Source organism: Montipora capricornis, chromosome 2, assembly GCF_036669925.1.
Source record: "Montipora capricornis isolate CH-2021 chromosome 2, ASM3666992v2, whole genome shotgun sequence".
In the NCBI taxonomy this organism is placed as follows: domain Eukaryota; kingdom Metazoa; phylum Cnidaria; class Anthozoa; order Scleractinia; family Acroporidae; genus Montipora; species Montipora capricornis.
In genome coordinates this window covers 15204653-15211353 of record NC_090884.1, presented here as the reverse complement: position 1 = coordinate 15211353, position 6701 = coordinate 15204653, and positions in this window count along the sequence as shown.

Here is a 6701-nt window from a genome sequence, read left to right as displayed (position 1 = left end):
TCCCTGCTCCCTAAACCGTTCCTTTCCCCTCTAGAAAGAGTTAGGTCTGATCCTCGAGATTGAAATATTTGCAGAAATTTCCATTTGCGTGTAGGACACTCTCCGCGTAAGTGCGAGTACGGAAATACTCATCTGTGTTTTGCAGTGTGGAGAGATAAAAATTCATCCTGGTGAACTCAATATGAAAGAAATGCGTTGTCAAATCAAGAGACGTCAAAGTGAGCGTAACAAGTTAGTCGAAGAGTTTGAAAGTAAGAAAAGTGCCGTAGAAAAGATGAAAGACAAAGTACAAAGCCGCATTGAAAGTGATTTGTTCCAAAAGTGAACAAGGCGGCATACCTTGTGAACGGCAACAAAAACTTGTCATTATTACTTAAACATGTTTATCTCGTGGAAGAATACTGAGAGAAAAACTTTAGAGGAAAAATACTGTGGCCTGGGAAACAAGACATCGGAAATGTTTCAGAGAAAGCTCTTACTGACAATAATTCGGGTAGTCTTGCATTTTCTAAGTCAAAGCAGAGCGGCAGCCGCAGGCGTAAAAATCCAGCAAAGCCGTCCCTTGAGCGACATGGTATAGAATTTTTATGCATGTAGCAGTCATAGTGCTGAGAAGCTGTCTTCACAAATTTTGTATACTGCTCCAAGAAATAAGGGGAAAGATGCTGAGCAGTTAGCAATGGTCATCAGGGAAAAAATACAAAAATTTTGGTTTTATCAACGGAGTTGATAATGTAAATTGGCCACCGTACAGAGATTCTAAAAGCTGACGTTTCGAGCGTTAGCCCTTCGTCAGAGCGAATCCCGTCCCTTGAGCGATTCGCTCTGACGAAGGGCTAACGCTCCAAACGTCAGCTTTTAGAATCTCTGTACGGTGGCCAATTTACATTATCAACTCCGTTGATAAAACCAAATTTTTGTATACTACTACCCCACCACCGACGCAGCACCACAGTTTCTTTAGAAACTACCCCTTCAGTCATCAGGGAAAGCCTTCTCTTGGAACAGTCTACAAGCGAAAATAGCGTCAACACAAGTTACCCTTATAACTTCTTGCCACCTCCACACCCAGCAGTTTTTCCTTCGGGCGTCCATGTCCGTGTAGCAGTAGGGGCAATGGGTTACCCACTCACAAGTGTGTATTCCACGCAATATCCTCCCGATCCGAGTAGCCGCATTTACTGCAACCTGTAGTACCGTACAAGTACAAACAGTAAGGAAACAGAAGAATTCAAGAGGGCCATTAGTACTAAACAGGAGTCGAGTGATGCCTGTGAATAATTATGAAGCAGCATCTTTAAACTTATCAGCAACTCGTCATAACTGAAATGAAGACTTTCGTTGTAATATTTTCACATTAATGTGATTGTAATGATAAACACAACAGGAAGATGGTTTTCGACTGTAAAAGAGGTAATTTTACTAACCTCTGCGCCATGAAAATTCAAATTAAATATTGTGTTCATTTGTATTTGAAGGGCGTGTGCAATTTTAAAACAACACTGAACTCAGTGGCACGTACACAGGCAATATATATCGTTTTGCCGTGGTATGTACATCGGTCACCACTGATACGTGTCTACTTAAAAATTTCTCAGGGAAACGTGAACTTGAACTACTTCATTTACATTGAAAAATTCAAGAAAAAAGTTCTTATGACCGTGATCAATGATGTACAGTCCTCATGCAGACAATTAATCTATAGCTTCGTAAATCCAGCCATATCTCTTGCCTTGATGGTCTCAACTGTACCCAGGACGCAGCTCTTTACAACCTCTAATTTCATTTGATCCCTTTAGGACGCAGCTCTATTGTTTTTTAGAGTTAAGGTGTATTGTTACTTTTGTATCTTTCTTTTTGTGCATTGTTTTCTGAACCAATCGCGAGGGCCGTTGTAATAACTGCGTACTGACCCTCAACTGCTTCTGCTATTGCTAAATTAATATTGGAATGAACAATTTCCTTCAAGTTACCATTCAATTCAGATTTACGTTTATTAAAACAAAGCTCTATTGGGTTAAGATCTGGAGAATATGAAGGTGTATATAACAACTCAATTCCCATGGTAACAAACCATTCCTCTAAAATCTCTGCTCCTTCAAAATCATGAAAAGATAACTTTATCCATAATAACAATGTTACCGACTTCGAGGTATAGTCGACAATGTCGAGTATTTACGTCTCCTGCCTCCTAAAAAATGAAAGACTAAAAGAGGTTTTCTTTATAGCCCCGCTTACAACTTCATACGTTCAGAGAATCCAGCATACTTAGAGTAGTATTCGGAGAATCCAGTTTCCTCGCGACATCTACACATGGTGTTCCTTTTGCGCTGAGTCCATACTTGCGAGTTCCCACGTCTTGGGTCTTTATTCGAGTCAAACAGCAACTTGGCGAAGAGGCTCTGCAACTGGTTGATCACATTTTGTGTTTTTTTTGTTCAAGCTATACCTAATGAGTGATAAACGATTTAGAAATGCAATCCCATGAACACTAATAAGTACAGCAAGTCAAAGAAGAGTATGAGACTCGTGAACAAGTGTGTGAAACGTGAACAAGTGTGAATGTACACAGTTGCAGTTGCTTCATTCGCCACCTACATTTAGTGGAGCACTCGTAGACACTGCTGCTAGTGTAGCAAGCGTACCAAATGTAACAAGAGCATCAAGTGTAGTGAGCGTAGCAAATTTGCTGGTGTTCTGAAATAAGAGCAGAAAGATGTAAAACCACTACTAAATGAAGGTAATATTTTGGCGGTCCTTCCCAAAAGATTTGTCAAAAGCTTCACATTTCAGTTTTTTCTTACAGGCGAAATGTGTCCTGCTGTAGTAATTACACCTTAATTTGAGAAGTATCATCGTTTAACAAGAATCTGGAGACAGCTTTGCTCGTGTCAGGTTTCTTTGGAGCATTGGTATCTTTTTTCCTTCAGTAAGAACCAAATCTGGTCGTATTGTAAGGCCCAAAATGAAATAGCATCAAAATTACTGTACGTTGACAGTCTTGATTTGCTAAATGAAAGTACAATAATGTTATTGTTACTGTGATTCTGATTTTGGTACACAAACCAGAAGCAAAACAAGGAACATTGTTTTAAAGATTAAGTAAAGTACGGTCGTCCGGGTGAGTGTAGTCCTGAGAAGATTGTTTGAGATGACATTGACTGACGTTTCGACAACCTGAGCGGAAGTCATTGCCAGAGTGATTTGTGTAGGTCAACTTATTTGTGATGTTATTGGTCGACTGTCAGTTGAGTCTGTAATTGGCTGGGAAGACTAAACACTGATAAGTGCGTTTCGATCCGTCTATAGGTCTAAGGTCTGTAGGTGTATCATAGAATACGTTGGGCAGTACTGTGATAGAGTAAATCGGTGTGTTGTTTTTCTGTTGTTGATGTCGTCGATGAGGCGTTTGTAGGGTGTGGGAAGTTTGTAGGCATCGGTTTTTTTGGTGTCTTTTGTAAGTTAGTAAACCAGCTCTCCCGTACGATCCGTTGGTAGTAGTTGGTGCTGTAGGTAACACATGCAGCAATGTCCCAGTCGATTCCGTGGTTTGTCTGTAGATGGTGTCCAGCAATGTTATATTATTGATGTCACCGTTCCTCGTCGCTCGTCTGTGCTAAGTCAGTCTATTGTTCAAAATTTCTGCCGGTCTCACCGATATAAGTGGTGTGGCAGTCGCGACATTTGATCTTATAAACTACTCCTTGTCTGTCCTAAGGTTGGTCTTTGTCTTCGACGTTAGTCAGTACTTTTCGTAAGGTAGTGATGGGTGTGTGAGAAACACGGATGTTGTAAGGCTGTAGGATCTTTGCGATAATCTCAGAGGGGTCCTTTGATGTAGGGCATAGTCACTGTAGTGGTAGGTGTCAGGTTAGTGTTTGTTGCGTTAGGTTCTGTACGGTAAGTGTTGTGTGTAACGAAGTCTCAGTTAAAGTTGTTCTTACTGAAAACGCTATCATAGTACTTATGTTTCGTAGGGTAAGCTGTCGAGTGAGTCACAAACGAGTAGCCCGCATCTCGTTAAGGTCCGTATTGTTGTAGGCTTGTGTGAAGTAGGGTTGTAAGATGATTCGTCAAGGAGTCTGTCAGTGTGGATGGGTTTCCTGTAAAGCGTCGTCTGTTGTCACGGATGACCAAGCAGTCAAGAAAAGGAATCTTACTATTATCCTCGATCTCCTTGGTAAACTGAATGTGGGCGTTTTGCCTGTTAAGATGTTCGTGAAATTCCTCGATTTCGTCTTTGTACACAGCTGTGAAAGTATCGTCAACGTAGCGTAACCAGAGTAAATCGGTGTGTTTTGTTGTTGTGTTGTTGTTGTTGATGTCGTCGATGAGTCGTTTGTAGGGTGTGGGAAGTTGTATGCATCGGGTTTTTTGGTGTCTGTTGTAAGTTAATAAACCAGCTCTTCCGTACGATCCGTTGGTAGTAGTTGATTTGTGCTATAGGTAACACATGCAGCAGAGACCCAGTCGATTCTGTTGTTTGTCTGTAGATGGTGAGCAGCAATGTTATATTGTGGATGTCACCGTTCCTCGTCGCTCGTCTGAGGTCAGTCAGTCTAGTGTTGAAATTTCTGCCGGTCTCACTGATATATTGGACTGGCGTTCGCAGCAATTTGATCTTATAAACTGCTCCTTGTCCTTAGGTTGGTTTTTGTCTTTGACGTTAGTTACTAGTTTTCGTAAGGTAGTGATGGGTGTGTGAGAAACACGGGTGTTGTAAGGCTGTAGGATCCTTGCGATAATCTCAGAGGTCCCTTTTTATGTAGGGTATAGTCGCTGTAGTGGTAGGTGTCAGGTTAGTGTTTGTTCTGTACGGTAAGTGTTGCGTGTAACGAAGTTTCAGTCAAAGTTGTTCTTACTGAAAACGTTATCTAAGTACTTATGTTCGTCTGCTAAGCTGTCGTGTGAGTCACAAACCAGTAGTTGCTGAGCCACTAAAATATATACCTTACTCGTTTACACCTTACGCTTTCTTTCTTCACTGAACGCGACTGACGAGCCGCCGAGCCACTAAAGAGGTAACAAAGTAACAAAGTTACAAAGGTAACAGAGTCACAGAGTTATTACAAACGTAACAGGGTTACTGAACGCGACTGCCGGGTCGTCGAGCCGCTACGCCTTCAAAAGTGGCCCTGTATTCTGTAGTTGCTCCCAAAACGCCCACAATAAGTTTACCAAGGACATCGAAGATAATGGTAAGATTCCTTCACTTGACCGCTTGGTCATCCGTGACAACAACAGACTACAAACGAAGATTTACAGGAAACCCTCCCACACTGACAGACTCCTTAACGAATCATCTTACAACCCTACTTCACACAAGGCTACAACCATACGGACCTTGACGAGACGCGCGCTACTGGTTTGTGACTCACACGACAGCTTAGCAGACGAACATAAGTACTTAGATAACGTTTTCAGTAAGAACAAGTACAACTGCGACTTCGTTACACGCAACACTTACCGTACGGAACCTAACGCAACAAACACAAACCTGACACCTACCACTACAGGAACTTCTGAGATTATCACTAGGATCCTACAGCCTTACAACATCCATGTTACTCACAGACCCATCACTACCTTACGAAAACTACTACCGGGTTGATTTCTAAAGTTTTCAACCAAAAGATATTGATGAAAACTAAAAGGAATGGTTTCGTTTTATTTTTCCGTAGGGAAAAAACTTAACTAGTTGTCTCTTGGAAGTTAACTGAGGTTGGTGGTGTATCTTCAATTGTTTTCTGCGAAAGATTCGAACATTATGAAGAAAACTGGTCGAATTCTGATTGTTGCTGAGTTGGCCCGTGAATATTGTTTCAAAGATGTTGGAGGTTTGTTCGTTGTATTCCTTGGTATTTTATACCCTGGAGATTCGAATGTGAGGCAGTCTTATAATCATGATATCAGATATGATATGAATTAAAAAAGAAAAAAGTGTCATCGATTAAAGCGCTCAGTTCACATGGGCCTTAACCACACCGCGGCCATGTTGAATCCCGAGGGATTGAAAACTTTTGTTTTGCTCCACCGAAACTCGTTCCCAAACATTTCAATTCGAGGCTTCGGGTACAAAAATCTATTTTCTATGGCCAATGTGGCCGCCGTGCGAATAAGGCCCACGGGCTAATTATAAATAGAAGGAATATCGACTCATAAACAACTTGGTGAACAAAGACTACCAGCATAGACCACCAGCAATAGGCGTTGGTTTGACAATAAGTCTGATAACAATCAATCTTGTGCACGTTGGCCCTTAAGAGATCCCCATGGCCATTCAGCGAATGCGTTTGTCACATTGATTTAAAATATAACTTTTGCGTCCACTCGAGAAGGTGAAAAATTGTCTTGAAATCTGCTCGTATGAATGTGGCTTGAGTGCCGTATAACAGGAGCCCACGACTTGGGGCGTACAAAGTCATTGTAATTGTGGAAAGGCGTTTTTAAAGTAAGATCGAGTTATTTTTAGCTCATCAAAAGTCTTTCATGAAAAAGTTATACCCATGGGATTGACGGAATTGTCCCCCGTTTAAGCCAAATGTTATGTAAGAGCTCGTCTAAAAATAGTTTGATCTGTAAAATTGCATTTACCCTGAGTCCAAGTATTGAAGTTGTACTCTCCTGCTTATGTCTCCTATAATATAACAGGGGCACCCAACGATAATCTTTAGTGAATTATGTGTTCGGGAGAGTCAAAC